At 40.3% G+C, this 12,049-nt stretch overlaps 1 long non-coding RNA gene across 1 annotated transcript in view; it reads left to right on the top strand.

The window, feature by feature from the left end:
• The first annotated feature begins 942 nt into the window (after positions 1 to 942).
• Positions 943 to 12,049, top strand: part of LOC146823034 (uncharacterized) — a 356,223-nt gene continuing 345,116 nt past the window's right edge. Inside the window, exon 1 of the long non-coding RNA XR_014961873.1 lies at positions 943 to 1,216. This is a non-coding gene — a long non-coding RNA (uncharacterized LOC146823034). The remainder of the gene's footprint in view (positions 1,217 to 12,049) is intronic.

Here is a 12,049-nt window from a genome sequence, read left to right as displayed (position 1 = left end):
AGGATGGTTGGTGCTGACATTAGAAAGAGAACTTATGGGAGTGGCACAAGCCAGTATATAAATCAGCAGCCACCTCCAAGGGAAGGCAATTTAAAATTTCGCTGACAACCTCATTAATTGTGACTGTGAAAAACTGTGTTTAAGGAGTGGCATGATTACGAAATTTTTAATGAATTTATTTCCTTTGTTTTGTACACTGAAAGATTTGTCTATTCTTGGTAGTGAAAGTCGGTTTATTCGTTTTTTGATATAAGGGATATTTTGCGAGACGTACCTCCAAGATATATATAACATCCATTTTTGATCAATGCCTTTCGTATAAATCACCACGGAGACAGAATAAATGAAATGGAATGAATAAACAGCATTGGACATCTATTATGAACAGTTTGAGATAATTCATGTGATAATTATATTGGGAGCTTAGTATTTTATTTGTTTTAAGTTATTTGTTTTCCACGTAATGTATTTTAGTTTATTTCATCATTAATCAGGTGCACGTAATTTGGAGGAATGGCAGTATTTTCCTCTTAATTTCTTCTTGTTTCAGCACGTTTTTATACTAAGTAGCATCGCGGAGTTTGTTTGATTTGACACAGTAATGATGTTAAGCTACAAGATGAGTTGGAAGCAATTAGGATGTTTGGGGATGCAATGAAGCTACTTGTTACACTTAGACGCAAAATATTTATTGAGGAAATTAATTTGAGCAGAAATGGGTGGTGCATTATGGGAGAGAGAGTTTTTCACCATAACTGCAGAGAAAGTTGTATGCAATCACTGGGAATAGTCACGAGGCTTTAGTTCAGAATCACGCAGCGAGACCATTTCAGAGCACGAGAGTGAATGCAGCCAGGGCCGGACTGGGAACCAAAACAGGCCCAGGCAAAGTGCTCGGCAGCCCCTCCCCCCCCTTCCCGGGGGGTTGGGGGTGCCGCCGAGCTGTTTGCCAGGGCCGGTTTTCGGCCGATTTTGATACAGCGCCGATTTTGCAGCTATGCTTCAAAAACGGCCCTGTAACATATACGGCCCCCAGGGGCCCAAAACCGACCCCACCCGTGCGGCGCACCGGGGGATTGCCCGGTGCCCGCTACGGCCAGTCTGGCCCTGAATGCAGCTGGTATTACGGATTAACAGCTAGGAAGAGGGAGGAAGCAGTTAACTCACGGAGACCAGTATGAGGAGGTCAGATTGCTGGTGGCGACTTTCGTTTAAGGTAAAATAGAGGGGGAGAGGTTATGAGGGTAAACAGAATGATAGTTGAACATGCCAGGATAACGAGAGGGGGGAAGAGTCTTTTGTGGGATGGCATCAGGATGAGTGTATCAGTAGGGTAATTATAGTTAGGGGAGGAGTACGGTGAGGTGCTGGGGTAGTAATTGGTATTATTCAAATTATGTTGTATCACATTCAGGGATATGGAGGCTGTTATGCGTTTTTTGTAACTGATAATTTGTTTGAAACACTAAACAATGTGCATAGTATCACGATTAGTTACACTGTTTATCATATTTGTTTTTAGCAACCCCTGACGAAGAGCCAACAGGGCTCGAAATGCATTGGGTTTTACATCGAGTCAACTTCAGATTGATTGATCTGCTCGTACCGTTGTATAAAGCCTGGAGTGGCGTGCAGTTGGTATTGGAAGCTTTAAATAAAGATTGCAGATTCAATCACACTGTCTCCGTTGTGATGAAAAAAAGCAGCAAATTGATGAAGTAATGGCCCACAAAACGTTTATGATTACAAGAGTTGATATTGGAGGACTTGGATTACTAGAGCACATAAGTGGGATAGACTCCCATTTTTTGCAGTGCGACAGTGTAGAGCTCGAGAGGAGAGTTCTTATTGAATACATTTCATATAAATCTGACATAAGAGAGAAAGGATATGAAAATGTGGGGTATCCATTCTGCCAGTCGAATAGCATGGACACATTTCATCCCACTGAGCAGGATATAATCTATGCCTGTCTTCACATAGCAAATTTTGCACAAACGGACACATATTGAACACAATGCAACAACTCACAGGTCCCATATTCGTTAACAGGAATGTTGTGAAGATATTTGCTGCAAGATTGAACAGTTTGCCCTAACAAATAATTATGGTTATACATCTAAGCTGGAATTTTAATTGACTATCCTAATCACTTTAAATTTTCAGTGAGGACAGGAAGTCTCCATCATTAGGAACCACAGCTCGAAATCTTCAGAACAGAGCCCTAACAGCCCTAAAATGGCACACCCAAAGAAATTTAGGTGCCGGATGCACTAAGCATTTTTACTGCTGCAAATACTTGGCTTGGTGTTTGTGACTGTATAAATACTTTTTCAGATCTACTAATCTCATTTTAGGAGTCAGAAATGTTTTTCAGACTCCCAAAATGAGATTGTAAATACGTATCCATTTGGTATCTGGAAAGGGATTGTTGTAGATATCCCTTCTACATACCGAATGGTATGGTATGTACCAGTGTTGTGCAACCGAAATCCAGCCATAAAACATTGAAAAGGTACAGAGACCTCAAAAGATGTAGTAACTCCTTGGTAAAAATCAAGGGGTCACAAGGGGACCTCTTCTCGTTTGGAAATTAAGAGGAGAAGTTTTCTGGGGAAGAGGCAGTGGTCCGCGGACCACTGCCAACTATCAAACAAGCTAAAAACCTTTTCTTTTTAATTTCAGCTGCATTTCCTTTAAGGAAAATGTGCTGCATTTTAAAATAAAGTGTTGCATTTTAAAAACAATCACAGACATGCTGAACTGCTGACCCCAGCAGGCCACGATCCATCTGATTGTTTCCAAACATAGCAATATTTCACTTTGCGATTTACCTAATTAATATTCCTGATGTAGGATATATTGTACTACGAGTCTGAATTTTAAGAACTCACTGATTAAGGCAAATTCTGTACTGATTGCAAAAATACGGGTCACAGTTTAAAACCAACATTTTGCAACCAGTTTTTGGTACCTCTGGCTTTTAGCTTTTGCATTTGGTGTTATCACTTTTCTGCAAAGGGAAAATAAAATTAAAAATGTTATTCCTACACAAGTAGCGATTAAATGTGGCTTACAATTGGAGCTAATGTTAATATAGTGGACAGAATGGACCGCAGTTCCAAATGCCCTCTTATCCACATGGCTTGAAATCGAAATGTGAATTGAGTCTTCTAAATGTGTAATGACACGGCGATCCTTTACAGAAGTAGGATGCCCTGACACTCAGGCAGGAGGTCATCAATCACACTTCTTTGGTAAGTATTTGTACATTTATTGGTGTGCATTTAAAGATTCTCATCCCCAAATGGCTCAGTGAATCTGTTGTCATTCGAACACTTAGCATCGTGACAAAATGCCAGTCCAGGTAATAAAGCAATCTACATTTTCCACAAGTGTTACTTTTTCTTTAAAATCACTATTTTACACGTCTGCTAACAACCTCACGCTTATTAACGACCACTTTTTACATTTATACAGCCAGTTTAAAAATCTGCTGTGCATATTCAGCAGGGAGTAGGAACAGGGAGGTCTAATACATCATGCTTATTGTTAGCCCTACATGTTTTGATTCTAGACCTATAGGTCTGTGGCAAGCATATGTTCCTGGTAACAGATATAGTGTTGTTCTTATAGAAACCTTAGGTATATTAGGGCTGCTCTAGAAAAAGCAGACTGCTCTTTGGGGTTGCGAAGAGGTCAAACCATTGGGTCACAAGGCTTCAAACAATTATTATCCCATCTACCAGTGCCTGTTTGGCAACAGCTAGGACATGTAGAATGGTTGCCCTCTTGCTTTCTGTTGACCTTTAGGATTGACCTTTCGGTACATGAAACATCATGAATTCTGCACCTATTGAGATGCACTGATTAGGACTAGCAAGGCCTAGCCCACAAAAGTAAGTTACATTTTATGTGCTGGGCCAAACATTCTGCACAAACTACCTTTTAATAATTGACAGAGCTAAGAATTCACAAGTGACTTACCCCCCCAAAAAACATGACAGTTCAGGTAACAGGTGAAAAAAAGCCCTATAAATGTTCCTTTCTCGATCTTTGATAAAATTCCAGATTATGCAATGCTGGCAAGCAGATAAATGCAGCAGTTTGGAAAACGAAAGCGATGAAGTTAAAAATAAACTCGCTTCCCACATGTCATGCACATTTGTGTCTTCGAATGCACTGTGAAACCAGAGATGTGTTTTCAATTATCGAAAACACGGTATTGATTTAATCTGAACTTGTATTTGCCACCCGCTTATTTTAATAACTTGTCAATTGAAAACAATATGCCAAGAATAGTCTTCGTATCATGCAGTCCACATCTCCTTTCGGCTCCACCATACACAGGCCACTCCAAGTGCTGCTGCCACTACAAATCACAGCTGTAATATAATAACTGCAGCCATGCTAGCAAAACACATTTGGAATGATCCTGTCGCCCCCACAGTGTGGTAAGGGAAACCTTGAGCACAGAAAAGAGCATTCACTTTGGTCCCACCAATAAATATTTCTAATTACAATTATTTCTTCAACAGCCCCTTCACCCGCTCACTTCCCTTCAGTGAAATCCACAATGTTCTCACCTTCAAAAAAGACAAAGCAGAGCAGAAGGAAAGTCCAGACACTTATGTTTTCTAACAATCCTGCTGAATAATTAGTACTGTTGTAATGTGCGATTTAGAAAGCTCTGTTGAATGTCAGAATAAGAGACGTGGGCACCCTCAGGTTTGTACGTTTTAGTAAACACAGAACTGCTGGGTCCTGACCGTTTTTATATTTTATATCAATATAAACGCATTTCAATCGCTATTGCTTTCAAGTTCAAAATAAAAACTCTATTGCAGAATTATGTTTACCGTACACACACCACAGGAAAATGGCCCAGAGGTGCAACTGGCCAAGCTTTGGAACGTGAGTCAATTAAGTCAAATGCTTCTACCAATGGTGTGACTGTATGCATATTTATGAATTAACACCCTATGGAATCAGCAGGTACCTTCTTCGCATCTCTTTTCTCAAAGCTATATTTTAGCAGACTATAAAGATGTAATTACTAGCAAAGCAGAACCCATTTAAATTTCGCAGAATTATACCGAGAGAACTCACATATACCTGATCCGCTCCTTAAAAAGAAAGATATTTTTAGCTAAAAGACGTGTGTTCTGTTGTGCACGTAAACGGTTGTACCGCCCAATATGCTTTGGGGGGAAAAAACACAACAATGAAGCTGGGGATGTTGCTAATTATAATAGATAAAAACACATTTGGATGTTTAAGGAAACCCACTGTGAACTGGTACCTAGACTCTTTGCTCCTGTGTCTTTGGAACGGGATAGTGCTTTATTCCTATTAACAGTAATTTAGACACATGACAAGGTCCAGCTTTAAATATTATACAAAGTACCCTTTACCCTTATAACAAGCAAGCCGCCAGAAGAGCCCACCGCAATCACACAAACGAGGGCACACATTTTTCAGCCCTAAATGTCGATCTTCAGTTCTTAGGAGTTTCAAAATGAATGTGTGACTTCATTTTTCAGTATTATATTTCATTCTCAAATACCTAAAAAATGTTTGCCAGCGAGTCAGCAAACAACAAAACAAGTTAGCAGCACCATGCAGCTATTAAAGAAAGGTGGCAGTGTTAAAGCCCTCAGACAGACCATTGTGGGAGTCGGGGAGAGCAATCCCAGGGCCAGTGACATTCTGCCCCTCGTTGTAAGTTCCTTTAAGTTATGTCCACAAAATAACAAAAAACACACAAGCATTGGGGTACATAAGTACGAAAAATATAAGCCTTTATTTAAGCCCTTATGGTAGTGCTGAAACTGTCCTGAGCTACAATTGTACAAATCTAATGCAAAATGCAAAACTCCTTGTGCCAGTGTCATTATTATTGTCCTCGGTTGTGCACCATAAATACCCTCAGAATTTCACACTTGCCACTGGGGTAATAATAACTTTAGGGTGAACATGGGGATGGGTGATTGGCTACCGGGAGACCACACTCTTGACAGTATCATATCTTATTCTATTCCTAGCCAAAATTAATCTTCTAGTTTAAGTATGTTGTCTTTGGGATTTCCCATGTGAGAAACTGTAAATTGCGCTGCCCGACTGTAGGTTGTATTTGTGCTACTCAATTTCTCACTAGTTCTCTGGTTACAGCAAACCCATACTACCACTAAGCAACAGCTCTAAACTATGGTGATTGATGGGTGTTCGTACACCAGCAAGTGAGCGTAGCATAGCCAGAAAGGCTGACTAGATGTGTTCTTGGGGAACACCCAGTGATCGTACATCACACGCACAAGGAGGTGGAAGGGTTCATACATTGTCACTATTGGCATCCTTTCTCCTACCAATGCCCGAAAAGGCACTCTACCTGAGAGAGAAAATGCCTAATCAACAGGAATCTGACTGATTGTTAAGACAGTTTGGAGGATTGCCTCAAATTGTCAGCACTCGTTTGAGAACAATTTCTGGATGTACAGAGGACCCACAGTATGGAGCACATAAGCACACCAACTTCACATATTCCAGTTACTGAGCAACGGTAGCATAATATTTACAGAGGGTACATTGTTTACAATGAAGTTTACACATCGCATGCCATTACAACGTGGTCATTACAATGACCGCGTTGGTACTTCGCAACGACTTGCTGTAGGGGGCAGAAGGTGTTGGATTTTAAATCCAACACCTTTCCTACTGTTACACAGACTGTAGTTGGAATAGTAAATTATACTATTCCAACACCCAGCGCACCCCCTATAGCAAGTTGTTGTAACGACTTTGGTTGTAATGGTCTGCGATATCACAACGTGGTCGTTGAAATGACCGCGTTGTAATGGCATACGTTCTAAACGCATGCGTTGTAACGTGGCCTATTCCTTACAGAGACATGAGACTGGAGAGTATGGCAGGTCGGTCAAAGGCAGCTGAGGCATATGGAAAGAAGAAGGGACATTCGACTTCTGGATGAAACTAGCCTAACGCCAAGTAGGATGTAAGGCGGGACAGAGTGGGCTTTTCCAGGGCATCATAAGATGTATCTGCAAAGTGAACTAGTGGCCTTGCAACTGCTTGGTTAATTGTTCTATGCTTGCACATTTTCATGTCTGCACATTGGCTATGCTTCTACATTTCTTGTCCCATTTTGTTCCGCTAGCCAGTATGGTCCAGAATTCCTGAGTTGTCTTATAGTCCACACTTTCTTCTCCGAAAATACTGCTGCTACAATCCTCACACGTGCTTTCGGCATGTACATTGGCTACTCATCAACTGTCTTTTAGATCTTTTGAAGCTGAAGGGGGATTCCTGGTACCTTCTACGGTGGTTTATCACCCCACTCACAACAAACGTGCTATATTGAAGTCCACAAGGGCGATGAACATGGTACAGGGCCATGAAAATAAGGTAATGTTTATTGAAAGTTATTTATTTCTGTCAGAAAGGTGATATTACACCTTAAGAGGGGCCCTTGACCACCCTGTTATATCTGCATATAAAACTATGGTGGTGATACCACAGGAGATGTGAGTTACCAATTAATGATCCTACTTATTGCTCTGTTTTCTTTACTGTATGGCGTTTAGCAGACTAACATCAGCATCCTGACACCTAGTGCCATGACTCATAGAGCGTCTCAACACAGAGCTGCCTTCAACATGTCATTCACTTATAGATGGCTGGAAAGTTTCAATTTATTGATGAAAACGCTGCATGTCAGGACAAAATGTATTAATGGATGTGTGATTGCAGCTGTACAGAGGAATTCATACCAAGGTTCAGATCACAAAAATGTTCTTCATTAAAAGAAACAATAGACATCATTTCCAGGAGCCAACCAAATTCCCAATGTACATGTACATCTGAGAAAGGTAATATGACACAATCTACTATGCTGAAAATAGAACCACTGGTCAAACATGCGTTATATTGGAACTCATCACAACGGAAATGAGTGTCAACCAAGCCATGCTTGCCTACCAAATAATAAGACAATTCAATGTAATGTCCATGATGTAGAGTAGTGCCTTTTTCTGATGCAAAACAATTCAAGCAACTATTTCTATCAAACTCACAAAATAATTACCTCAGCAGCAGTCCATACAATCACCATAACATGATGACCTGGTGAACTGCAAACCCCTTTTTCCTTTTATTTGAAAATCATCAATTTAAGTTAGGTAGAAACTCTATTGAGAGGATGGAAAGCTATTTTAAAAGGGTCACTCATTTTCCAGGGATGACATGACAGAGCCACTACTACAAGATAAAGGAAGGCCACACTGTTCACAGGTATGGTGAGGATAATTTAACTTACAGAGAATGTAGCCTTCTGTACTTCCAGGGCTGCCACATGTCAACAATGCATCTCAGATTACTGCACGTGTGGGAACCCATTACTAAAACTACTTCTGAAAGTTTAAATTGTCAAAAGTATTGACTTCTGTCAGTGCGAAATTCCAGACTGCAGATTTAAAATTCTGAAAATGTTAGGTAGACATTTTGACAGTCTTACCATAATGTATGGTGAATTCGAATTATAGAAGTGGAGTAAGCAACATTTTGGAAATGGGTCTTGAATACCACAATTATGATTAAACATATTTAACTGTAGATTGTCATTTCTAAATTCTGAAAAACGTCTTGGAATAAATCTGAGTATTTATTTAAGTGTCAAAATTGACTACAGTTAGCAAAATGTTGCCCAAACGTAGGAATGTAGTTCAACAGAATATTGTCTGCTCATTGTCCTCTAGTGGGGATTAGTTATCTGTTAATGGAATAGAAAATTGCATTTATTCCATAACAAATTCAGAATTAACAAGCCAATGGAGAGCCTGTTCCATTTCAAGGTTAAACTTTACTTATCACTGAATTAACATATTTCATTTTTGTGTTTCATGGATTACATTGGACAGTAAAAATATATCACTCAATTATGCGTTGTGCCTTGAATGTCACATCATTGAGCTCTGACTGTCTGACAAAGGTTTTGACAGTGTTTATTGTCATTTTCATGGCACAGCTCCATAATGTACGAGTTTCTTGTTTTACAGTCTCTAGAAACCTCCTGCTCTGCAGGACGGACACTCGTATACAGAAAGCTGAAGCATTGTGCATGTGTGGTGCCTTGGGAGTTTTGCCAACTATTATTGTGCATTGATGGTTCAGATAATGTGGAGAGGCATATTGAATGAGGTGAGGTTTGAATTTTAATTTTTCTGATACCGATAGAAATAATACAAACAGTGGCCTTGTTTTTATGGTCTTGCTAAAAACAGCTCAAGCTGTCTGTCGCAGACAGCATAGTATACAATTCTATACAGAGTCGGATCTTGCTCGTGATTGGATGGTCTTCTTGTGAATTCCAGTTCTGTGCTATTTATTGGATGGCCTCCTCCCTATTCTGTGCTTATCCTTACCCTCAAGCATAGCTTGTTTTCTTTGTTTCTTATTGGTTAGGTTGCAGCCTTTCACTAATGACACAATGGAACTACTTTTTAAGTTTATTTCTTATTTAGCATGTCATCGGATGGATATCCTGGCCTTGGTGCACTCACTTTCCCTTTCTCCCCCATCAGCCCATCTCGCCCCTCATACCCGCCATCCCAGAGTTTTATTATGACACACTAGGCGTCATATGAAGGCCTTTGGGAGGCCTTGGATCTTGTCCCATGGAACCTTTGCATGCCTCATTGCACCTTATGAACTGATGACACAGCAGAGGTTACATCACGCAATGCAGTGTCCATCTTAAAACTATTGAAAACCTTTAACGTACTAAGACCGTATTGGCAAAGTCGATCATGTCACAAACTCACCATTATCAAGGGAGACCAATTGACTTTGCCAAAGCTAGTTGACGTTGTGAGCCATGTGCTATATTTGCAAACATCAATTTCGTTAGGAATATGAAAGCCTCATTTACTCTCAAATTGCTAATTTACAAAAAATATGTTCAAACGTTATATGCTTTAAGACTGTTTTGTGCCTAGAAAGGTGTACTTGTTTTAAGTTAAGACATATTTTCTTGATGGTCTAGTCTGAACACTGTTTTTAAAAGTTGTCCCATCAGTTTTTTTTCTGATTGTATATCGCAAAACTATGCTGGCCCTTGGTGGTTTCTTCTTTAATGTCTGTAGAATACAAATTGCTTCCTACTAGATGTAATTTTACTGAAGCATAGACCAAATTTTAGGACGGGGTACAAGTCGTCACATCCACCCACCAAATTAATTCAGCCCAGTTTATCTTCTTAGATTGGGGCAAACCAAGAACAACTCAAAGCAATATAAAACATTTTCAAGGTGTAATCATTGCGTAGGTGAGCGTTTGGTGTTTGTTGCTTTTAATTACAATTAAACTTTTTGTTTATCAAATAGGTGTTTTTTGCACAACAGCGTTCCATATTAGTGCTTTTTGCTTTCATTAAGAGATACAATAACTTGCATTTATTCACATTTATTGATATCTAGCTGTTCAAATCTAGCAAATCCAGTGCATAGTCAGTTTCAAGAAAACAAGCATGAACCTATTATACATTTCTTTGAGATAGAACACTGAGTTTCTGGTAATGCACAGTGCATGCTATCTGTCAATTCCTAAAACCAGGAAATATTGTGTATACATGAATTGTGCTAAACCAGGATTTTCCAATGAGTAGCACATGTGCTCCTGGTAGCTTCCCAGCTAACTGTAAGTAGCACTCCAGTGTGCAAACCAGCCTACTAAATTACAAGCTTTTGGTTGGTTGAATCAATTGATGTATACCAAATTTAAAGACAAGAATGTGTGCATTTTCAGAACTTATTAGCCGATGATTGGATAAAAATTGTATAATTAACGCATTATTTCAGTGATAAATCATGAGGCATTGTGGAGAGGTATTACTAATATTACTTTGTGCTGGAGGCATTGTAGCTATGGCTGCTATGCATTACGTACCAAGAGGCATTCCACATTGAAAAAGTCTTCTTTGCTTCACTGCTTGGAACCATGACTGATGAAGTGAGAGGATCACTGCTGGTAATCTTGCAAGTGGTGGCCACTAAAGAAATCTTATCTGATGTTGTCACTATTAAAACACTAATAATAATAATAGCTCAGGATTATTATTATTATTGAAGCTTGTAGAGCGCACGGCTACCTCCAACAGAAGTGTCCGGGTGCTAGCAGTGCGTCCAACCTGTGGAGAGTGAACAGGACTAGGCCATGAGCTCTATGGAAGGCCGAAAAGCCATGTTTTTAAAGCTTTCCTAAACATCGATTCCGACTTGGTCTTCCTCAGATGCTCAGGCATAGAGTTCCATAATGTGGGGGTTTTCACCGAAAAACCGCGGTCACCGATCCTGGCCTTTGCAAAATGGGGGATCACCAGTAGATTCTGGTCATTTGATCTAAGTACTCTGGTCTGGCTGTATTTCCGAAGTCTCAGCTTCAAATATTGAGGACCAGTATCTCTAACTGCTCTATGCGCCAGGGTCAGTGCCTTATACTCTATTCATCTTTTTCCAGGCAGCCAGTGTAGACTGCGCAAATTGGGGGTAATGTGATGTCGCAGTGGCGCATTCCTAATAAGCCTGGCTGCCGCGTTTTGAGTAATCTGTAACCTCCTGAGCAGGTACTCAGGGAGACCAAGGTAGAGGCTGTTAGTATAGTCCAGCTGAGAAGTGACTAATGCATGAACCACAGTCTTCCTACAGTCCATAGGCAGGAAGTGAAGGAATCTCCGCAGAGCCGTCAACTTCCAGAAACACAGTGAGGAGACATGAGCAATTTGCGCCTTGCCAGTAAGTTGTGAATCAAACTTAAACCCTAGATTCCTGGCAGAGGCAACTGGAAGAGGAGGCGGATATAGCTCAGACGGCCACCAGAGTACCGACCAAAGGGGAGTGGATTTCTTAAAAAACAGGCCCTCCGTTTTGTCGATATTGAATTTTAAGCAACTATCTGTTAGAACTGGCGATTTCTGGTTGGCTAGGGCTTGCGCCAAAGTCAGGCAGAAACCACCACTCTAGTCAGGGCAAGGAAGTTA

This window comes from Triturus cristatus, chromosome 5_2 (genome assembly GCF_964204655.1).
Source record: "Triturus cristatus chromosome 5_2, aTriCri1.1, whole genome shotgun sequence".
Classification (NCBI taxonomy): Eukaryota; Metazoa; Chordata; class Amphibia; order Caudata; family Salamandridae; genus Triturus; species Triturus cristatus.
The sequence above is the reverse complement of the archived record's forward strand: the minus strand, read 5'-3'. Positions and strand labels throughout refer to the sequence as shown.